The 23,826-nt window shown below is 50.6% G+C and overlaps 1 protein-coding gene across 4 annotated transcripts in view; it reads left to right on the top strand.

Moving 5' to 3' along the window:
• Window positions 1-23,826, top strand: part of STEAP3 (STEAP3 metalloreductase) — a 54,090-nt gene that overhangs the window by 3,212 nt on the left and 27,052 nt on the right. The window contains exon 1 of one of the 4 annotated variants that reach the window (XM_032479309.1): window positions 1,556-1,678. The exons of 1 other annotated variant lie outside the window; for it this stretch is intronic. The gene's annotated coding sequence lies outside the window, so the exon portion shown is untranslated. Of the gene's footprint in view, window positions 1-1,555; window positions 1,679-5,162; window positions 5,287-7,845; window positions 8,070-23,826 lie in introns of those variants that run through there. 2 more of the 4 variants (XM_032479310.1, XM_032479311.1) reach the window with 2 other exon arrangements.

The raw sequence follows: 23,826 nt of genomic DNA, 5'->3' as shown, positions 1-23,826 counted from the left end.
AGTTACAGGAAGGATTCTCAAAGACCCCGTCAGCCAGAGCAGATATTTAAGGAGCACCTACTGTGTGCAGGGCACCATGCTAGGAGCACCAAAGAGGGCTAGGAACTGGTTCCTGTCTCCGTGAAGTTTAAACCCACTGCAGACGCCATTGGCCATCCAAGGGCTGGGACCAGGCATGGGATACTTGGAATGCCGCGTGGCATGGTGGGGTTTGAATGGACAAAGGCCCTTTGTGAACTGCCACAGAAACTCAGAGAGGGCGCAGCCCTCGGGCATCGTGGATGCTGGATCAGTTCAGGAGGGTCCCTGAAGGAGGCAGAAAGGACCTAGGCCTTGGGGCCTGGCAGAGCAGAGAGCTGGGGAGGGAGGGTATTTTTGGCAGGAGGAAACTTATGGAGATGCTCATGGGTGGGCCTCGGCGGGGTGGGAGAAGGGAGGAGAGGCCCTCACCCCACCACCAGGCTGCCAGAACTCTGCCCCCCTCCACCCAGTGTGCTCCCTGGGGTCCAGCTGTGGGGCCAGCCCCCTGCCTCTGGCCTCAGGGTTCAGATAACCCCTCCCTAGGACTTATCTCTCCAGCACAGGTTGGCATCCTGGAGTAATTTGAAGCTCTTCATGGGGGCTGGTGGAATATGTCCCATAGGAATATTCCAGAAAAAGTCCCAGGGGTCAGGTAACCCCCAGTCAGCCTCCCAAAAGATGAGTGATATGGATGCCCGAATTAACCACCAGAGCCTTGGTGTCCTCACCTGTAAAAGGAGGGGTGTGACTGTCAGCAGCGCGTGATGTGAGGCTATAGGTGAGAAAGGGCTTTGGTTGAATGCACACCCCTCTGGAAAGACATCCTCGCCTTATACCGAGCTCTGCTGTGCTGGGATGCTCCTGGCATGGGGGAGGAGAGGACAGTGCCCAGTGCTGGAGGCCATCTTTCTGAGGGGCAGGGTGGTGGTTTGAAACCCAGGAAGTCTAGATGGGAGGCAAGCTCCCAAGAGCCTTCCACCAGCTCCCAGGCCCTGAAAATGAGGGCTATTCAGAAGAATCAGAGGTTGGCCTTAAGGGTGGCTGAGGGGCAGAGGTGTGACAAGAGCACAAAGGCCCGGATGCAGCCTTGGTGAGGAGGGGCCTCTGCTGCCAGCTCCCCTTTGCAGGAAAGAAGGAAGCCAGACCGAGTCTGGCACCTTGGCCTCTTCCCACCTGTGTGAACTTGGGCTGCCTTTTAATCTCCATTATAAAATGCACGTGGATTTCAGGTGTCCCTCGGTTTAAGGGAGCAGGTCCCAGATGTTACCCTGGCCTCCACACGCTCTCCTTGTCCTGGTTAAGAGTTGGTCCTGGAGTTTTGCGCACTTTAATCAGGGGAGGGTTGGGGGGGGCGCAGATCAAGAAGCATCCGAACCTTAGGCCCCGGGAGGGGCACAGGGGCCGAGGGTCGTGGCTCGCTACCGCTAGGGCTGCAGGGCCAGGCGGAGATCGCGGACCCTGCGGCTCCCCGATTGCGGCCCTAGGGGGAGGTGGCCGAGCCGGATAAGTAGCAGCGGGCTGGCGGGCGGCCACCTCCCCCGCAGGTCCAGCCCCGCGGGCGGGCGGGGCGCCGGGAGAGGAGGAGCCTCCGGGCTGGGCCACCGCCAACGCCGCGGACCTGCAGCCGCTGCCGCTTTTCCGAGAGGCGGCCGGAGAGGTGAGTGACCCCTCGCCCGGGTCGCCGCGGGGCTGTGGGCTGTACCCTGCCCGGGATCCCCGCCCTGGCGGCTGCCCCGTTGTACCCTGCGCCTCACCGCGCGCGGCCACATGCCTGCTGGAGACCCGGGCCTCTGGGACCGAGCCATGTGCGCCCGGCGGCAGAGAGCCTGGATCCTGGGTCCCCAACTCCGCGCGCCTTCCTTCTTCAGGGACACAAACCGCGTGCGCCGCCCGGGGTGGGCAGGGCCGTGTGCGCCCTGCGCGGGGGTCGGAGCGGTGGGGGACGAGGGGAGCCAGCTAAGCCCCTAGGTGCTGCCTCACGCCCCACCCAACACACCTGCCTAGCCCACTGGTCCCTTGTACCCCGGAGCCCTGGCCCACCAGTCTCGGAGGGGGGAGCCTGGAGCGGCAGGCGGGATCTTCCTCCCCGGGCCTTCCAGCCCTGTCGTCAGGCAGGCGGCAGGCGGCAGGCGGCAGGGGCGGGGGCGCCCGACCTTGATCAGGAAGAGGCTGAGCTGACTGGTGCCTGCCTCTGCCGACGGAGGGCTAGCCTGGCAAACTTACCCATTTTGCCTGCCCATTTCCCCGAAATCTGGGGGCAGGCTGCCCAGAGAGGTGCGATTGGAACTTTGGCCACTCTGGAAGATGAAGGGGAGGGCATGACGAACTACTATGTCGTTTGAGGGCCAGGAGGCTGGATCCTGGGGTAAAATGCCGGCAAGTCTCGGAGCTCTGACAGAGGGCTCCGCGGTGAGGCCTCGCAGGTGTCCAGGGCCAATTCTGAGACAGGCTCCAGAAGAAGGGGTTCTGGAAATAACCTGCAGGGAAGTGTTTCCGTCCATCGGAGTGCACTGATGATATAATTAACAGCAGGCATTTACTGTGCCTCTATCTGTGCCAGGCAACTTGCTTTGCACACAATATCCCGTTAATCCTCAGCACAGGAAGGTTAAGTTGGAGAAACTGAGCCTCAGAGAGCGTGGGTATTTTGCAAGGATACAGGAGTAGCAAGTTGCAGAAGTAGGACTTGTACACGGATTTATCTGACTTGAGAGCCCAGAGGAGCCTACTAGTGGGAGAGGAAGGCCAAGTTCTCAGACTCGTGGCAGCCTGAAGAATGCAGTCCTGGGGGCCAGAAGATCCGCAAGTCCAAAGGATCTTACCTGGGCGTACCCCTTCCATCATCGGCGTGGTTCCTTAAAAATCCAATGCCTCAGTTCTACCCACAGCTGGCTGAATCAGAGACTGCAGAGTGAACCCCCCTGCATCCAGCCAGGAGAACCTGGAGGGCTGGGATTGTATCTTACTCATCTCTGTGCCCCTCTCTGTCCCCAGTGGCCAGCGGAGGGGCCAGCTTGGAGCATGTGCTTAGTCAATGTCTGATGGATGAATGGATTTAGTGGAGCAGGGGCTGTCACTGGAGTAGAAAAGGTTTCTTGAAGGAGGCTTTGAATGGTGGACAGGTGGTCTCAGGCAGGCCTGGGGGAGGAAAGCCTGGAGTTGGCAGGTGACCCTGGCCTTGGAGCTGGCAGGGAGCTCAAGCTGGGCCACCAGTTCACAAGAAGGTTGGACAGCCAGCCCCAAGCCTGCTGAGCGCCCCAGGACCAGGCCTGGTCCCACTGGGCCCATAGGTGTGCCCCCTCTAGCCTAGAGATGCCAAACAGGTAAATTCCTCTCCCATTCAGGTTCTCTGTCCTTATGCCAGGGCCCTTCCCTCACTGGACTTATCAGAGCATCAGGCAGGGCTTCAGGTGGTTAAAAAGGAAAAGCTGAGGGCTGAAGTTCACTGCTGCACACCTGAGCTGTAAAGAGGGCAGGCAGTGGAAGCTGGATGACTGCGGGGGAGGACACTTGGCTTTGCAGTCGAAAGACCGAGTCTGAATCACAGCTCTTTACTGTGTGGCCTTGGCCAAGTCCTCGGCATTCTGAACCTGGTTCTTCATCTATAAAACCTCGCTAAGGACTTGACACCTAGTGTTCCTATAAAACAGGAACAGTAATACCTGCCTGGGGGATTTAGGATAATACCTGCTGAGTTTTAGGGTTGCAGTAAATATCAGATACCTCCCCCTTCCCCCTGATTTTGAGTCTGAAAATCAGCTAGGGTTCTTGCAGGCTCGTTGATCTTCTAGTCTGAACCCTTCAGTTCACTGGGGAAGGTAACTAAGGCCCAGAGAGTGGCCTCCATGGTCTCTTTCTCTGTTGCAGACCTGGCCTCGGGCCCAGGCCTCAGGGCTCCTGCTCAGTGTCCTGGCTGATGCCTCCCAAACTAGGAGCAGAAGTCAGCGCCGCCTGCTTCATGCCCTGTGCAGCCTGCAAGTGGAAACCTCTACATGCTGGGGTGTCAGGCAGGTCAGGGCGGGGGAAGGAAGCAGGCTCTGCAGTGATGCCCAGCCTCCCTGGGCCCCAGCTGAAGCTGGATCCAGCCTTTCCTGCTCTCCCTACCATTCATAGTGGCCAGGTCTTCCTGGGCTGGGCTGGGCTGTGCTGGGCGGTCCAAGCTGCATAAGTTATGCCCTCTAGAAAATGGCTTTCTAGCATCCAGACCAAGAATAATGGGCCTCTTGATTTAAAACAAGGAAGCTGGCCCATTTAAGCAGTTACTAAAACCTAAGACCTCAATGGCTCTTTTTTTTCCCTCCTGGGGGCTTGAGGGGTGTGTTCCTTTTTCTCCTTTTATCCCAACCTTGCCAAGTTCACCATAAGCCAGGAGCTGTGGAGGTTACAGAACTTGGAGGTGGGAGGCCAGGGGTGGGGGCGGGCACTCTAAGTGGCTTTTAAATGTTTGGCTACAGAAGTCACTTCCTCCTGTCTGCCCCCTGCAACTGGGCCCACCTGCCCTTGCAGCCTGACCTCCTGCCACTCCCAGACCTCTGCATGTCAGCCCCTCACATCCTTGGTGTGCACCGGGCACCACTTTGATCACCCCTGAAATGTCAATCGTCACCGAACATTCAGCTTCCCACGTGCCAGGCTCTGGGCCAAGCACGTTGTATGTGAGCCCATTGAACCTTCCAACTCTCTTATGAGGTAGACAATGCTGTTTTCCCAACCATGTCACCTTCCCAAGAACGCAGGAGACTCCAATCCATTCTTTCGACCCCAAATTTGAGACTCCTAACCATTAACTATAGATGCTTGTCCAAATTCTGCCTCATTGTTTATTCATTCAACAAACATTTACTGCGCACCAGCTTGGTGCCAGGCACTCAGGACCTGGCTGAGTCCCACTTTGGTCAGATGAGTGTCCGTTGGCATTTATAACCCCACCAAAACTCATACCCACCGCTTCTTTCTGAATACAAGTAGGGGAAGTCGGCATCACTGAGGCCCGGGTCCCACAGCTAATGCCAGCCAGGATTCAAAATCAGAGACAGCTGCCCCCTGAGATGGAAGTATTGACCACTGTACCTATTGTCAGGGTGGGATCAGCGGCTGATTTATGTGGGACCATAAACTCCTGCATTGTCATTTCAACCCAGAGCAAAATGTTTCCGTCCTCCTTTGATCTGAAACACTGTCACTGGAGAATTACGTGATGCTCAACTCTTCCCAGTCAGTGGGTCCTCATCAGTCACCGCAGTCACCTGGCAGAGCGTGCAAAAGGTGAGCGCTAATTGTCCTGCAATCAGGCAGTAACTGGCTCCTCGCTCCTGCTTCTGCTTCATGAGAGCCAGGTGGGGTCTTAAGTGCACAGCACGTTTTTAAACCTTCTGGAGCCATCAGATTAGGAGCATAAACTGAAAAATGTAGCCCCAAGACTAGCAAGTCGGTCACAGGTAAACGTAAAGGAATTTGGGGACTGGCGAATGGGCTTCCTAAGCTTTCCATGGGGAGTGGGCCATCTTGGTTCGAGATGCTTGTGGTGGCCATCCGGCTGTGGTGGGGGGAGGCCTGTGACTTGACTGGTGGGCTTAGGAGGGCGACAGCATGCCCTGCAGTTGGGGTGGAGGTCTCCCTGAAGGTGAATCACTCAGATATCACAGCTGAGGATGCTGAAGGGTCTCAGGTGGATCTGTGAGATGGGCCCTCCAGGTGGAATCTGTGCAAAGACAGGATGGCCAAACACAGGGCCTTCAGAGTCACACTAATGGGCCTTTTGGATTGTATTATTTGTTTTATGAGGGGGAGGTAATTAGGTTTCTTCATTGATTTCCTCTTGGAGGAGGAACTGGGGATTGAACCCCTGACCTCTTGAGTGCTGAGCATGCGCTCTACCACTTGAGCTATACCCTTCCCTCTAATGGGCCTTTTGGAATCCAAGGGGCCTGTGCTGGGCCTGGGTGGCCAGCCAGACCTGCCCATGGGTCAGTAGAGCATCGGTCACAGTGTGGCAGGGGGTATGATGAATCAGCCACAACCTGGGTGTAGAGCTAAGCAGCCACAGGAGGTAACAACAGGCCTTTTGTGGCTGGTCAGCAGTGCTGGCTCCAGACTGGCCGGAAATCAGGTGGCGCCTAGAACTGGAAGGGAAGAAAACAAGACGTGCTGGGCCAGGCAGCCAAGGGTGGTGATGGAGGTTCAGGGGACTCCATCCGGGAAAGCCCCGCCCTCCTGGTGTTCCTAGAGTGAAAGGCTGGAGGTTGGAGACCTGACGATGCTCTCTGAGTTCTGGCTTCTCTAACCTTTGCTACAAGGCTTCTTGAACTTTCTGATCTGATATGTAGCAGGAGGAAGAGGGTGGGGTCCCAAGATTGGGGTGAGCTCAGGACACAGCTAGGGGCTCAGGGAGAACCCCGGGGACAGGGGATCACAGCTAAAACCTGGAGCTCCTGTGGGCTCTCACCTGGAGGGTCTGCTTTCCTAAGGAAGTGTGGTTTCCTGACAAGGCAGCTTCTCCAAGGGGATGGGAGACCACCCAGAAGCTCTGAGAGGAAGAGAGCATGCTGAGCCTGGCTGGACCACTGCATCAGGCAGGGGCTCCATGCCTGGAGCTACTCAGAAGCCGACTGCTGAAACTCTTAAGCAATTCAGTGCTCACTGTTTAAGAGCATCACCGGAGCGCCCACCAGCCCAGCAGGCTGCATGCGGCCCGGGCCTACAGCAGACACAGGACATGCGTATTCAGAGCAGAGAAGGTGGCTGGGGGGCTGGAGGAGGTTGGGAGGGGCCTCACATGCCCAAGGGCTCAGGCTGGATCTTCAGGGAAGGAGTATTTGGATGGTGGAGAGGATGTCAGGACTTTAGATGGAGGTGACAGTGTTGGGAGAAGTGGGGAGCGACTGAGGGATGGGAACGCAGGCAAGTGGTGACTGAGCTGAGCAGGGGAATTCAGTCTGTGGGAGCTGGCCTGGCTGGACTCCGGGGAGATCCAAGAACGCCCCTGCCCACAGGGAGTGCTCTTGAGTAGAAGATACGAGACATAGAGAACCGTGCAGGCCCCGATCTGTGCTGGTAATAAGAGCGCACCTGCCCGGAGCCCAGGGTGTGTGTTCTGGTTATCAAAGGCCCAGATGCCCGGGGTTACTCAGAGCTAGTTTCCTCCAAGATCACCAGTTTTCCAACAAGTCAAAACCAAACAAATATACTTGTCCTAAGACTGGACAGAGTGTAATTTACTCTGACACAAAAACCTCCAAACCTCTGGCCTCTGTGCCATTGGTGTGGCCTCACTAAAGAGCTGGCGGCAGCAGCAGACAGGCCTGCCCCATCCATGCTTTGCCCTCAGGACAGGGCTGTCTTTCTGCAGGTCCTTCTATCTGTCCGTCTTTCCCCCCACCAAGGGCACTGACTGGAAAGTAAAGACGACCAGGAAGCCTTTGTTGGCACAAAATGCAGAGAGAATTATCCCCAAGCCAATGACAGCCACAGTGATGGCAGTAAATTACCACTGATAGCAATTGATAAATTGCCATTTTCTGCAGCCATTATGTTTGGCTTTGTATCCCGAAGAGTAAAGGCATCTCCCTCCCTCCCTCCCTCCCACACACACACACACACACACCCTGTAGTGAGGCAGTCTGCCCTGCACTGAATGACATTTATTCCTTTTATAGATCCTGAGTTCGGCTGGCTGTCCTGCTTCAGTTCCTGTAGCAAAGAGACTTGAGTCTGAACCACTAATTATTACTAGTGAGGTTTCCTCCCCAAACAGGAAGTATCAAGGCAGAGCCTCGCTCCCACAGTACACTCTGTAACCGAGCATCAGTCACCACCCGGCCCAGTCCCTGTGGCCAGCAGCTGGGGTGCAGGCTGAGGGGGCGGCTCCTCGGCTGTCTGAGCCCCTGGCAGTTCCTACGCCTGCTGAGTGTCACTGTGAGTCCTGTCTTCAGAACCTGAGTCAGGCTGCTCACAGGTAGGAGGGAGACCCCAGCGAGAAGAGGTGGGCTGGATCTCAGTGGAACTGTCAAGGGACACGTGCTTCAGACGCTCACATCAGCCAGTTGTTGGTGAGTCTGGCTGGGCTGCAGGTGCAAGGTGGCCGGGGCAGTGTGTGGGCCCCTCCTTCCAGCCCCGCCGACCCCCCGCCTGCTTCTGTGTCCCCTGGCATCTCAGGGAGCCTCTGGAACTGGCACCAAAGAGAATGGTGACCTTCATGCCAAACTAAATGGGGAATATCATCTGTACATTAAGTCAGGAACCTTTTCAAAGTAACAGGTTCAAGGATTTATCACACAGCGCCTTCAGTTAATGAGAGCAATGGCTTTGTGGGTTCTGGTATATTTAAAAAAAAAAAAGAGGTTAATGTTTATGATGCATTTCTGTAGAAGGCAGGCCTACGGGGAATTGTAAATTTTACTTATTTGGAACCATTTCTGGGTTGGTTTCTCAGAGAACTGCTGCTGTAAGTAATTGAACCGGATTTTTCTAGAATGTTTTGAAAATCTAAATGTTTGTAAAAAGCACTATAAATTATTCATTCACTTCTCTTTTGCAAGCGGCATGGTGATAAACCTCTCTTCCCTGTCTGAACAAACTTGCATGTTTGTGTGTGGCTGGGTATGAACAGGCCTGTGTGTGTGTACACATGCGCACGCGTGTGTGTGAGCCTGAGCTTTCTGTATTGTTTGTAGGAACTTCTCAGCCTTCCTTTTAAAAATATAATGATTTTTTTATGATGGCTAAATAACGATTCCAGGCAGTCTTACAAGAAATATAACAATAAGATTTTTGTAAGAGTCCATCAGAAAGGGAAAATGCCCACACAGAAAATAGAAATATAGCAATTAAGATGTGTCTGGCTGTGACCCAGCTTTTAAACCCGGATATGAGGCTGGCGTCCTCTATGCTGTCTCCCTTTGGGTCAGCAGTGGGGGCTTGAGTGGGCACCTGGACTCAGAGCCTCCCTGACCCCTCAACCTGAGATCAGGGAGGGAGGGCCCGGGGCACCACGGTTTGGAATGTAGGAGAGAAGGCAGTCCTGTTATTGCAGAAACAGCCTGAGGGTGAGAGGCTGGAAAGTCTGAGTTCGGGCAGCTCAGCAGGGCCAAGAGGAAGCCGAGACCATCTCAGAGCCCCATGTAGACCTGGTAACCAACTATTACTCATGCCCATGGCCTCCAGCTGCCTGTCCTCACCACCCTGGGGCAGCTTAGATGCAGGGACTGGACAGGACCAGGGCAAGAGCCAACTGTGGTGCCTTAAGGGCGTCCCAACTCAGCCTCAGTTTTCTCATCTGCAAAATGGAAATAATAATAGCCTGCTATAGGACAAACCCCGAGAATACATGCCTGCGGGCAGAGTCTCCCCTGTGTGAGTTGGGCCTCGCCTGGCAGTAACTTCTCTTCTTTGCCTCCTGATTATTGCAGAGGCGCCACGTGCCAGGCACTTGCTGGGTGCTAGGATGTGACCCAGCTGCATCTCGGCAGGAAAGGGTGGGCAGACCTCACAGCTGCGGGGAAGCCCGGAATTTCTACATGATGTGGTTAAAGGGGCAGTCATGTCGAGGGAAGGGGAACCAGGGGACTTCCCTGAAAGCTGTTTCTATGTGCATAGCAACTAGATGGCTTTTTATTTAGATTGTTTATTTCAAATCTATAAAGTGGGAAAAATTTACCTGACTGGGAAATGTGAATTATTCCTATCAAAGGATATTAGTTTGTTTGTTTATGTATGCTTTATTTGGGGGGGGGGTAATTGGGTTTTTTTAATTAATTAATTAATTGATTTATATGGAGGTACTGAGGATTGGACCCAGGACCTCTTGTATGCTAAGCACATGCTCTACCACTGAGCTCTACCCTCCCCCTGGTATTAGTTTTAGTATTAACATTAGCACATGGGGAGGGGTGATGGAGATTTCAGGGTCTAGGGACCCCACTGCCATCCACCCCTTGGACCTCTAAGGGAAGGTACCTACCACTGAATGCTGTTTCCATCCTGTTACCCCTTGGCTGCAGAGAGCCCAGGGGATCCAGGGGAGGGGGCAGGGGGAGGGCTTCACAGAGGAGTGGCCTTTCTGCTAGAACTTGCCATTTGTAAGGAAAGGGCTTTCCAGGTGAAAGGATTAAATCTGTGGCCTGAGCAGGAAAAAGCATGAGGTGAGGTGGCCTGGAATGAGACCCTAGAGCGGGTGGGCCTTGGTTGGGAGAAGCCAAGGAGGCTATCTGCCTGTGGCCACGGCTGGGTCTTGCCTGCCCCAGACACCTCTGCCTATTGGAAACTGGGCAGACCGCTCTGAATGGTTGCTACCCCCGACTCAGAAGCCTGTGAGCCCTGGAGCCATTTACTCAGCACCCCTGAAGCTTCCTTCCATGGGGACCCACTTACCCTGATGTGGCATTTGACTTCCTACTCTGGCTGGAGCTGCATGAGTGAAGCTGCATTTGTGTTATTCTGTTTATTTACAGGGTTGAAGCCCAGCTTGCGCCTTAGTCTTCTGCGTTACTCAGTTTATCAACTAATGAAATGCCTGGCCGGGTCTAACAACATGGCCAGGCTGCAGTTGGGATTCGAAACTCAGGGTGTGATGTAATCCCCGCTAGGTGCAGGGGGCCCCCAGGGAGGTTCTGGGGAGAGCAGCCTGAACTCACAAGCACACTCTGCCCTCAGGCACTGGATCTCCCAGGGAAGTCATTCAAGCCACAGACGTAAACTGAGTGCTTATATGGTGCCAGGCCCCGGGCCGGGTACTAGAGACACCTTCCAGTGAGTCGGAAGTGGCCCCTAGTCTGGTGGGGTGACAGACGAGTGAACTGGCGTGTGCAGTCAATGGTGACATGCCAGAAGTGCAGGGTGAGTCACAGAGCACGAGGTCCCCTCTGTCCTTGAGGGCCCAGGAGGAAGCCGGGAGGTGCCCCTGGGGCTGCCTGGATCAGCCTTTTGAGCTCTGAAGTCCCAGTTCCGCATGGGAAGGAGTTGCGTGACTGTCCCCACTCAGGGCAGTTGGAGGGTGGAGGCTGACTTCCAGCATCTCTAAGAGTCCAGAGGAAGAGGCCATTGAGGGTTAGGGGAGGGCTCCCCAGAGGCTTCCTGGAAAAGGTGGCCATCAGCTGGGCAGAGCCGGGGAAGCATGCATCCTGAGCCTGGGAACCCGGCCACATGAGGCGGGCTGAGCTCCTTGGCAGAAGCCCTGGGAGCTGCTTGTGTGTCTTGGCTGCCTCTACCCCTTTCCCTTCCTCTACACTCCCCCGGAGCAGGGGCCCCCTAGAGGCAGAGGGGCCCATCGCTGATTCTGCAGATTTACACCATGGCAACGGGAGGGGGTGGGAGGCAGCCACAGCCCATGAGACCCCAGGGTTTCAGCTCCAGGTGTCCCTGGAAAGCAAGAAGCCACCCAACCCCAGACGCTGAGGCTGCAGATTCAGCTGCTGCCACCTGATAGCCGCCAGCCTGGCTGGATGAACTGGCTCGTAGGGAGCTGGCTGCCCCCACATGCCAGCAGCCTGCCCTCACCGGGCAGAGACAAGTCACTCCTCCCTGGCTCCCCAGCGCTGGGCATGCCCTCATTCAAGCACTTTTCTCCTGGCTGCGGTGGGTAGCTGGTCTTTATCCTAAAAGCCCCAAGGACAAGGCGTCTTCTAATGGCCTGCCAGATCACCTGCTGGGTACACAGTGGTTATTCGGGGAACAAAAAAATGAGGAAATTTCTCAGACGAGGATTAGTGGGACCAACTATTGCATAAAACAGCGCAGGCCATGCATTGCACAACTCCAGGGGGACACTGTTCACATGGATCACAATGTATATGGTGCCCCTGGGGTTTTGCTGCATAGGGACCTTAGCATCTTCCCTGCTTCGGGCCCTGGCCTTGGTGCTGACCACCAGGGCGTCCTCCTTCGCCCTCCCCACCAGCACTGACCAGTCTCCTGCCTCTGTGCTGGTGGTGGGAAGTAACGAACTGTGCCAGGGAGCACTTCCTCCAGGCCCTGCTGTCAGATCTTAGAGAAAGAGTCCTGGGTGTGGAGTCGGGCCATCTGAATTCCTGCTCCTCCAGGAAACTCCGTCCTCTGGGAAGATCACCTCAGCTTATGTGTTGGGAACTCCTGGGTCCCCAGGATCTATGTGGCCTCCCAAGTACCCCTCCTTTCTTCTCCCTCAGGCTGCAATGGGCCTGGTGACCCACACGCAGGAGGGGAGGGGGCCATGGTTGTGGTCCTCCCGGAGGGTTTGTCTTGTTGGCTGAGTGAGCAAAGCTGCCATGGTCCCGAATTCTCACCAGAAAGAGCTTTGGGAGTCCAAGGGGTGCGCCGGGATGGGGCACACACACCTGACCCTCATGCCCAAGAGTAGCATGGGGAGAGACACTGATACCAGAGGTCCCGGGGGTCGGGGAGGCTTTACAGAGGAGGTGGGCTAAGGTGGACCCAACTATAAGAATTCAGGAGCAAGTTGAATCTGGAGCAGTTCTTACATGCAAGGGACTCTCATTCATTCACCCCTTGCGCAGACCTTTTATGAGCATCCACTGTGGTGATTTTTAGCGTGTCGTCCTAGGACCAGCAGTGTCAGAAATTCTGGGGATGGAGCCCAGCAATATATGTTAACAAGCCCTCAAGATAACTCCAATGCAGCTCAGCTTCGACCTAATACGTGCTGGGCATTAAGCTAAATGCTGGGATTATGGAAGGGAGTTTGACTCTGTTCCCATCCTTGAGGAACTTGGAGTCCCTGGAGGAGACAGGCAGACAAGAGAAAAATACTGCCAGTGGGAAAGGGCTGTTCTCAAGAGGTGTGGAGGCAGAGAGGCAGCTGGTGGGTAAGGATTTCAGAGAGGAAGGATGGTCTGGGGACCCCAATGACATAAGGTTGATCCCTGTCAGGGAGCTGGATGGTGGGACTGGCAGTCCCAGGAGGGCTCAGGGAGCCCACTGCCCAGCCCCAGGCCACTGTTGTGGCCTACCCCTGACCACCAGCCTCTCCCTGCTATACCCTTCTCTGTTCCCCCACCCCCTTTTCTTCCAACTCCCTGAACCCCAAAGAGCAGCAAGTCTTTTCCTCTTATTGTCTTGGTATAAAATGTGTGCTAAAATCCAGACCATTATCTCAGGGCATATTTTTAGAAAATTTTAGAGTAAATTTTTCCATTCAGCGGAGAATACCATGTATTGATTTCAGCGCATCTATGTCTGCTTTACACAGACAAAAGGCTTTTTAAAATCTTAGGCAGAGAGGAACAGTGTGAACAATGAATGAATTTAACAGGCTTAGACCATGGCATGTTGCTTGCCTCGTGGCACCCTTACTACATCTCATTAAAGTAAGTAACATCGCTCCATTGTACAGATGAGGAAACTGAGGTAAAGGGACTTGCAGAGGCCACCCAGCTAATCAGCGGTGGGGCTGAAATGTGACCACATAGCTGCCTGTGTTCTGGCTGGCCTTCCTTGTAGTTTATGAAGGCAGCTGATCTTGAGTAAGTCCAGAGCATCCAGATGTTGTCCTGAGCCTGCGCTCTGCTGGGCAAGCCCCCAATGGCGGATGATGGCTCTCAGGAGCTGCTGCTCTGCCAAGTTAAGCAGGAGATGAGTTTGGTGGGGAAAGATGAACGGATTAGACCTAATGCAAGTGGATTTGCAGCTGTGTGCTGGTTTCCAGCTGCACATCCTTAGAGAAACCCTCCACCACTTGGGTGAGTAGCAGGATGCAATGCCTGCCCTCCCCCTCTCACTGGAATGCATCTGCCCTGTTAACTGACCCATCCTGGGAACTGGTAGAATGGGCCTCGGATCTCAGCAGCCTTCCTTGCCCACCATCTAGTGTGGCCCTGTAATGGCTGTCTGCTGGCGTGGGATGGGCTGCTGAGAAGTAGCTGGATGAGTAAAAGCTGTGGGGTCAGAAGCCAAGAGGACCATTTTGCCCAGGGTACCATCTCCCTGCAACAACACTCAATAGCATTGATTATATAAACCTCACTTTTCCAGAGGTCATGTGGCTTAGAAATCTCACACATGTGTAAGACAACTAGGAGATAACTTTGGAAGGTTGCAAATCACCAACACTGATGTCACGAAATCCATGCATTAAGCTCCTGAAGTATCCTTACACTCTCACCCAAAGCACGTTTATTCTTAGTTTACCCACATTAATAACAGGCTGCGTGGTACCTAAATTGTTTTTATAACAACTTTCTTGAGCTATAATTCACATGCTATGTAATTCACCCATTTGACGTATACGGTCCGGTGGGTTTTAGTATATGCACATAGCTGTGCAATGATCACTGCAATCAATTGTAGGATATTTTCATCACTCCCCAAAGAAACCCTGCACCAATGAGCAGTCACTCCTCATTTTCCCCAGCCCCCCTCCTCCCATTCCCTGGCAACCTCTAGTGGAGTTGTCTGTCTCTACGGATCTGCCTATTTGTTGGCATTTCATATAAATGGGTAAATACTAATATGTGGCCTTCTGGGACTGGCTTCTTTCATGTAACACAGTAGTTTCAAGGTTCATCCCGTTGTAGCATGTATCAGTACTTCATTCCTCTTTATTGCTGAATATTATTCCATGGTGTGGATAAACCGCATTTTGTTGATGTATTCATCAGTTGATGGACACTGGGTCGTTTCCACTTTTGGGGTATTGTGGACTGTGCTACCAGGAACACAGTGCACACACTTCTGGGTGTACATGTACTTTTGTTTCTCTTGGGTAGTGAACGTTCCTAGGAGTGAGATTGCTGGGTCCTATGGAAACTCTCTGTTTAACCTTTCAAGGAACTTCCAGTCTCTTCCCCAGTGGCTGCGCCATTTTACATTCCCACTAGCACTGGATGAGGGTTCTGATTGCTCAACATCCTCACCGTCACTTACTAGCTCTGCCTTTTTCTAGTAAGTCATCCTAGTGGGTGTAAAAGGGTTTTAATACCATGGTTTTAATTTGCATTTCCCTGGAGGGGGGCAGTAATGTTGAGCATCTTTTTGTGTGCTTATTGGCAATTTGTGTATCTTCTTTGGAAAAATGTCTTCTCAGATTCTTTGCCCATTTTTATATAAGTTGTCTTTTTAATATTGAGTGGTGAGAGTTCTTTATATATTTAGAAACCAGTCCCTTAGCAGATTGGCAAAATTTTTCTCCTATTTTCTGAGTTGTTTCTTCACTTTCTAGATAGTGTGTTGTCTGTATATTTTGTCCAGGGCAAATTAGCAGGACCCGGGAGGGCTTTAATTAAGAGGTGAGCCAGCTGACAGACAGCTGTGATGAACATCTTGACAAAGAGGGGGGATATAAGCCTATAAACTTATAAAATGTCTCTATGGAACTAGGACAAGACTCAAGAACATCCTCTCTTTCAACCTGGGGTGATCCTGGGTTCTGGGTAAGGATCTGACTGCCTTCTCTTGAAATACGCATGGCATTTTAGAAGGATTTCTGCCCCCAAAGGATAGAGTAAGTTTTGAAGCTGTAAGCTCCAGTATTGTAAACTGTCGACTGAAACAAAATGCACAACCTAAAAGTTGAGAGTTACGTTTTACTCAGTGGATTTCTTAAGGACTCGTGCCCAGAACACAGCGTCTCAGATCACTCTAAGAGGCTGTTTCAGAGTGGCAGAGTAGAAGCCAGGGTATATGAGTTTTTGCAAGACCAGGTAGTCAGAACATCAAAAGATTACTAATTAAAGAAAACCAGACATCTCAAATCAAGGAATTTAGCGCTTTTCTATGTATGGGAAGGTGCAAAGCTCTGGGCTCATTGAAATCACTCCTTTGATGTGCGCCCAGCCATCTAGGGCCAGTGTCCTGTTCTTCCACATCCTGAGTTCCCTCTGGGTGCACCGCTGAGGTGGCTGCAGAGGCCAGGCTGCCTGCTTGTCTGCATCTTGAGTTCCCTCCGCACACTACTAGAGGTGGTGGTACCGGCTGAAGAGTTGATGGCCACAGCAGTCTTTGTTTACTGATACGGCTGGCAATAGTTTTCATTCATAGTACTTTAGTCACAAATATGCATGGGACCTCCCCAGTGTGCCCGGCACAGTGCTGGGATTAGAGTTATGGACATGAAACAAACATAGTGACCTCTATCTGCCCTCCTTAAATTGATGGGGGCCAGGAAGCCACCAGGCAAGGACCCAGAGAAGCCCTCAACCACTGGCAAAGGTGTGTATGGCCCTCAACTACCCTGTGCCTGCTGAGGGGCACCGGGCAGCCTTTGGTCCTCTCATTTCACGGACGAGGGAACAGGTGAGAGAAGATGTAACTCACCAGTGTCTACCGTGAGGAAACTGTCAGGGTAGAACCCAGAGTTTCAGCCTCTCGGACAGTGTTTTTTCCATCTCTATATTTTTTAGGTTAAAAGAAAAAAAAAGAGGTTCTGGGCAAGAATTTGTGTTTTCATTCATGGCTTGCCAAGTCCCAGGTGCTGGCTGTGGGCACGCATCAGTTTGTCCCTGCTGTTTGGCGCCCCCGGTCCTTGCTCACACAGACCCCTCTTTCTAGATGGCTTTTCCGGGCTCACTCTCCCATCCTTCAAGGCTCAGCTCAGGCTCATTTCCTACAGGAGGCCACCCAGCTGCCCTGTCTGAAGGCTGGGACCTCTCTCAGGAGACCTTATTCAATTGTGCCTTGCGCCTGTCACTCTGGGGGGAACCCAGCTATCTGGGAGGGTGTGGACCTCCCAAGGGGTGATAAAGGATCATCCCTGGGGGCAGAAAGAAAACTCAGAGCTTCTCTTTGTGTTTAAATTTTAGCCTTATCTCTTTACATTATAATTTTTACATATGATTTACTCTGTATATAGCATTATAGTGCACAAGTTACATTCTAAAGATATTTAACTTACAAATAAATAAAGCAGTAATAGGAATATGTCCCCTCAAATGTAATGTTAACATTTTTAAATAAAATTTGAAGAAATGTTGGCTAAGTCAGCCTCTGCCTAGGAGGGGGTGGACAGCACCCCATCCTACTGCAGGGTGCCAAGCCGGCCGCCCTGCCCCCACCCACATCCCACCCCTCCACCCCCGCCACGGTGATCCCTGCATGGCCCGGGCTGCTCCAGCCCCTGGGGTCTGATGGGCTGTGTACTGCCCATGCAGAAGAGGCTCCAGAGCTGTCCACGTCCTGACTGCCCACCTTTAGTGGCCTCCCCAAGAGCAGGCAGGAGCTGACAGGCAGGCCTTCGGGCCAGGCATGGCTCCCAGCCACAAACACAGCCTATGTCACAGCCCTGCTGGGAAATAGGAGGGGCCGGGCCAGCTGGGGCAGAGACCTAGAGGGGACTGAGAACTGTGGTTTGTGCCGGTTCCTGCACACCCGGGCCTCCACGCTGTTTATCCTCCACACTGTTGGGAGGAGGAGGCGAGCAGGTCAGTGTACAGGCAACGGGGGCCCGGCCACCCCAGACAGCCTGCAATTTGATCCCCTCCCTCCTCCCTAGATCTGTAAATAGAACAACCAGGGAGCCAGGGCCCAGCCAGGATTAGACATTCTCTCACCTTTGGGCCACATGAACGGTCAAGAGGGCCTCTGCTGGACCTCTGAGGCCTGTCCCACCCTCCGCGGCCTTCACACCAGCAGCAAGACTCGTGCTGGGCACTGGGAGGGCGGAAGAATTTTAAAAGATGACCACAGCCCACGAAGCACTTCAGAGAATATACACACACACACACACGCGTGCACACACACACACACATGCACATACATACACATATAAACATGACACCAATCAGAACAGGTGTTTTCCTATCCCGAGGACCAAATTTTGGTGGCAAGAAGCACTTTAGAGATGCTTTATGTTTAGTTTCCGTTTATCCTGTGGCTAAAAGCAGGGCCTCTTAGGACCGTAAGTCTGGGATGTAATAGATCCCTAGACTGAGGGATTGGGAAGGGCTCGGAGATGACTGGTGCAGTAGCTCGCATTAGAGAAGCCACCCAGAGAGGCTCAGTGATGCTCTCTGGTGTCCAAGGGCCAGTTTGTGGCAAAGCTGGGACCAGCCCCACCCCTGCCCCAGGTCCCTCTGCTGTAGCTGCCTTGTCTCATCTCAGCTCCCCGAAAGGAAGCAAATACTGAACCAGGTTCTGAGCCGTGAGCCTTGAGAACCAGTGCCAAACACTTCCATCCCAAGATGCTAAGTCTGAGGATCAACACGGACTGGATTCAAAGTCCGGGTCTCACTTTCCCTTTGGGCTGGTTCAGTTTTGCTGTAAGTGAGGCTGTAAACCATTCGGGGCTCTTCAAGCATCAGCAGATGCCATGTGTGCCATGAAGCCCTCCCTGGCTGCCCCTTTGGGAGCCCCATCCTCTCCTACCCTGCATCTACTCATGGGTAGATGCACTGCCCACACATACACACACACACCCATACGAGAGTGGGGACAACATCTTACTCATCCTTATGCCCTTAAGAGTGTTCAGTGTGTGGTAGTTACTTGGAAGATGGGAGGGAGAGAGGAGAGAGAGCAAAGCCGGAGGAAGGGCTTCTGCCTAAATTGCTAGCAGACGTGGAGAAGGTGGTCCAGAGGCCTCAGTGTCGTGATTCTCCCTCCGGTAAAGGCAAAACTCACCCCAGTGCTGGTGTCTCCAGGTGGCTGAGGCAGGAACTCGGGAAGGCCCTGGGGTACCTATCCCAGCCTGTGACTGACCGCAGGGAAGGCTGGAGTCCCCAGAGTGGGTTTACAGCCCCCTTGGCCCAAATCCTTGATGCTGGCCTGAAACCTGAGACCACCTGCAAATCTCCTGCCACCACTTGCCCCTCTTCCCCAGGGCTACAGAGGTGCCTCGTCCCTGCTGCCGGTACAGCGCGGGCAACCAGTGTCTGCTTGATTACTGACCAGCACCCACTCAGGGCACAGTTCCTGCTTAGTGAGCTCCGTTCTCAGTGCTTTACACATAGCGACTTCCCTTTTCCTACAGCCTCCCCTTAAGGATGGTACTATGATTGTCTCCCTTTTAACTGGGGAAACTGAGGCGCTGACAGGCCCACGGGGATGGCTAGCAAGTGGCAGGATCAGGATTAGAACCCAGGCAGACTGGCCCCAGAGCTGTCACATAACTCTAAGTCTGTGCTCTGGGATCCTTGGGAGGTCATTTTGCATTTGCAAAGGGTAGCTCATCACTGCTTGGAAAAGTGTCCCGTCCCTAGAACCCGGCAGAAAATGTGCTCTCCCATTTCGCAGGGGAGGGTCTGTCCCCTTCAGAGCCCACAGTCAAGTCCAGCCTGAGCAGGGTCAGGGTCCCGCCTGGTGCTTGCATGTCTCTGTGGGCGTGGCCCCTCCACGTGTGGGTCCCCACAGAAAATGACCCCAAAAGGGCTGAGCGCAGCTGGTCCCCAGTATCTGTGAGAGAGATAGGGTGATGCTTCCAAACCACTTCAGAGGTGGGAGAGGCTAAGGGGGCCACCTGCCCTTGGCAGAGGCAGGACGCAACACATGTCCCCTAACTCTTGGAATGGCTAGTCAGTGCGCCCCTTCCATGAGAGCCCTCTTCTCAGCCAGCGTTGGCCGCTCACGAGACAGCTCCCTGTCCTGTCTGGGCAAAGAGACTCTTGGTGAAGCTAAGACTGCAGAGACTGAAAGTCCTGCATCTGAAGCAGTTTCCTCAACCTCTCTGAGCCTCCAATTCCTCCTCATTAAGTTGGGGATAATGATGGCCCCTCCTTCGTGGGGTCCTTTGAGGACTGGACGATCGCCACTCGTCGCACATTACCTTAGAGCAGCATCAGGCCCATAGCAGGCATCCCCTAGATAGGACCTGCTGCTGTCACCTCGTAAAATGTCTAGGTCACAGTTTTGAAAACCTTTGAAGTTGGCATTGTCTGCCATCTCAGAGCAGGAATTGTGACCTCCATTTACCAAGGTGGAAGCTGGGGCCCAGAGAGGCACAGGGGCTTGTCCAAGGACACACAGCTGGTCCATAGCAGAGCCAGGACACAGCCTCCTGGTCCCTCTGTGACCCCTTGCATTAAACCTCGTACCTCTCTCCTCACCCGGTGTTTTGTAGGTCCCAGGAGGCCGCTGTGGAAAAGCCATCTCTGCTTCTCCACTGGTTCCAGGAGGAGGTTCTTAACCTTTCGGTGCCAAGGACCCAATGGACTCATAGGCTGCTGAAGCCCCTGGGCTTCTGCTCAGAATAATGTTCTTCCAAACATAAAATTACATAGAGTTACAGAGAATACCAATTTTATTGAAACACAGGTCTCAATTTTTTTTTTTAAAGATGTGTCTTGTAATATGCATGACTCTTTCTTAGGGCATTAAGTAACTAGATTGAGTGGCATGTCTAATATTTAGTGTAATTTTACTTTTTAATTTTTCCCCATGCTTATTGAGGTGTGAATGACCAATAAAACTATATATTTAAAGCATACAGTGTGATGTTTTGATATGCATACACATTGTGAAATAATTACAATAAAGCTAACATATACATCACCTCCCATAATGACCATTTGTGTGTGTGTTGGAACACTTGAGAACTACTCTCTTAGAAAATTTCAAGTATGTAATACAATATTATTAACTATAGTCACCATGCTATTCATTAAATGTCCCAAACACACTCATGTTAGAACTCAAAGTTTGTAGCATTTGACCAACATCTCCCCATTTCTCCTGGTCACCATTCTGCTCTCTGCACCTAAGTTTGCCTTTTTCTGATTCCACATATAAGTGGGATTGTGCAGAATTTGCCTTTCTGTGTTGAACTTATCCCACTTAGCACAACATCCTCCAGCTTCATCATGTTGAGGCAGATGTCAGCATTTCCTTTTTTAGGGTTGAATCATGTTCCATTGTATGTCTACACCAAATTTTCTTGATCCATTCATCCATCAGCAGACACTGAGGTTGTTTCCATATCTTATCTGCTATGAATTATGCTGCAATAAACATTAGTGCAGATATCTTTTTGAGATGGTGATTTTTTTTATTGAAGTATAGTCAGTTTACAATGTTATGTCAATGTCTGGTACAGCATAATGTTTCAGTCATATATATAAATACACATACTCATTTTCATATTCTTTTTCTTTAAAGGTTACTACAAGGTATTGAATATACTTCCCTGTGCTATACAGAAGAAACTTGTTGTTTATCTATTTTATATATAGTAGTTAGTATCTGCAAATCTCAAACTCCCGATTTATCCCTTCCCACCCCCTTACCCACATAGTAACCATAAGTTTATTTTTCTATGTCTGTGAGTCTGTTTCTGTTTTGCAAATTAGTTGATTTGTCTTGTTTTTTTAGACTCCAAATATAAGCAATATCATCTGGTATTTTTCTTTCTCTTTCTGGCTTACTCCACTTAGAATGACAATCTCTAGTTCCATCCATGTTGCTGCAAATGACGTTATTTTTTTCTTTCTTATAGCTGAGTAGTATTTCATTGCATATAGATACCACCTCTTCTTTATCCAGTCATCTGTTGATGGACATTTAGGTTGTTTCCATGTCTTGGCTATTGTAAATAGTGTTGCTATGAACATTGGGGTGCATGTGTCTTTTTGAATTAGAATTTTCTTCAGATATAAGCCCAGGAGTGGGATTGCTGGATCATATGGTAAGTCTATTTTTAGGTTTTTGAGGAATCTCCATACTGTTTTCATTAATGGCTGCACCAAACTGCAGTCCGACCAACAGTGTAGGAGGGTTCCCTTTTCTCCACACCCTCTCAGCATTTATCATTTGTGGACTTTTTAATGATGGCCATTCTGACGGGTGTGAGGTGATATCTCATTGTAGTTTTGATTTGCATTTCTCTAACAATTAGTGATGTTGAGCATCTTTTCATGTGCCTGTTGGCCATCTGAATGTCTTCTTTGGAGAGATGTCTATTTAGGTCTTCTGCTCATTTTTTGATTGGGTTGCTTGTTTTTTTGCTATTAAGCTGAATGAGCTATTTGTGTATTTTGGAAATTAGTCTCTTGTCGGTCACATCATTTGCAAATATTTTTTCCCATTCTGTAAGTTGTCTTTTCGTTTTGTTGATAGTATTCTTAGCTGTGCAAAAACTTTTAAGTTTAATTTGGTCCCACTTGTTTATTTTTGCTTTTATTTCCATTACTCTAAGAGCTGGTTTGAAAAAAATATTGTTGTGATTTATGTCCAAGAGTGTTCTGCCTATGTTTTCCTCTAGTTTTATAGTATCTGGTCTTACATTTAGGTCTTTAATCCGTTTTGAGTTTATTTTTGTATACGGTGTTAGAGAATGTTCTAATTTCATTCTTTTACAGGGAGCTGTCCAGTTTTCCCAGGACCACTTATTGAAGAGACTGTCTTTTCTCCATTGCATATTTTTGCTTCCTTTGTTGCAGATTAACTGACCATAAGTGCGTGGGTTTATTTCTGGACTTTCTATCGTGTTCCATTGGTCTACGTGTCTGTTTTTGTGCTGGTACCATACTGTTTTGATTACTGTAGCTTTGTAGTATAGTCTGAAGTCAAGGCATATGATTCCTCCAGCTCCTTTTTCAAGATTGTTTAGGCTCTTTGGGGTCTTTTGTGTTCCATACAAATTTTAACATTTTTTGTTCCAGCTCTGTGAAAAATGTCGCTGGTAATTTGATAGGGATTGGATTGAATGTGTATATTGCCTTGGATAGTATGGCCATTTAACAATATTGATTCTTCCAATCCAAGAATGTGATATATCTTTCCATCTGTTTATGTCATCTTCAATTTCTTTCATCAGTGTCTTATAATTTTGGGAGTACAGGTCCTTTACCTCCTGGGGTAGGTTTATTCCTAGGTATTTTATTCTTTTTGGTGTGATAGTGAATGAGATTGTTTCCTTAATTTCTTTTTCTGCTATTTCATTGTTATTGTATAGAAATGCAACTGATTTCCGTATATTAATTTTGTATCCTGCAACTTTACCAAATTCAGTGATGAGGTCTAGTAGTTTTCTGGTCGCTTCTTTAGGTTTTTCTACATATAGTGTCATGTCATCTGTAAACAATGACAGTTTTCTTTTCTGATTTGGATTCCCTTTATTTCTTTTTCATCTCTGATTGCTATGGCTAGGACTTCCATACCTGTGTTGAATGAAAGTGGCAAGAGTGGGCATCCTTGTCTTGTTTCTGATCTTAGAGGAAATGCTTTCAGCTTTTCACCATTAAGTATGATGTTAGCTGTGATTTTGTCATATTTGGCCTTTACTATGTTGAGGTATGTTCCATCTATGCCCACTTTCTGAAGAGTTTTTATAGTAAATGGATATTGAATTTTGTCAAAAGCTTTTTCTGCATCTATTGAAATGATCATACGGTTTTTATTCTTCAGTTTGTTAATGTGATGTATCACAATGATTGATTTGCGGATATTGAAAAATCCTTACACCCCTGGGATAAATCCCACGTAATCATGCTGTATGATCTTTTTTAATGCATTGCTGGAGTCAATTTGCTAATATTTTGTTGTGATTTTTGCATTTATATTCATAAGTGATACTGGCCTATAATTTTCTCTTTTTTGTGTGTGATATTTTTGTCTGGAGTACCATATTGTTTTGATTACTAAAGCTTTATAATATAATTTGAAATCTGGAGATATGGTACCTCAAGAATGCTTTAGCTATTTGGGGTCTTTTGTGGTTCCACATGGCTCTTAGAATTGTTTTTCTCTATATCTGTGAAAAATGCCTTTTATACAGATTGATTTGAATCTGGATATCTTTCCATTTATTTGTGTCTTCTTTGGTTTGTTTCATCAATATTTCGTAGTTTTTAGTGTACAGATCTTTCACCTCCTTAGTTAAATTTATTTCCAAATATTTTATTCTTTTTGATTGTATTGTGATGGGATTGTTTTCTTAATTCTTTCTCAGAT

Source organism: Camelus ferus, chromosome 5, assembly GCF_009834535.1.
Source record: "Camelus ferus isolate YT-003-E chromosome 5, BCGSAC_Cfer_1.0, whole genome shotgun sequence".
NCBI classification, from domain to species: domain Eukaryota; kingdom Metazoa; phylum Chordata; class Mammalia; order Artiodactyla; family Camelidae; genus Camelus; species Camelus ferus.
This window is presented reverse-complemented; position numbering and strand designations above follow the sequence as displayed.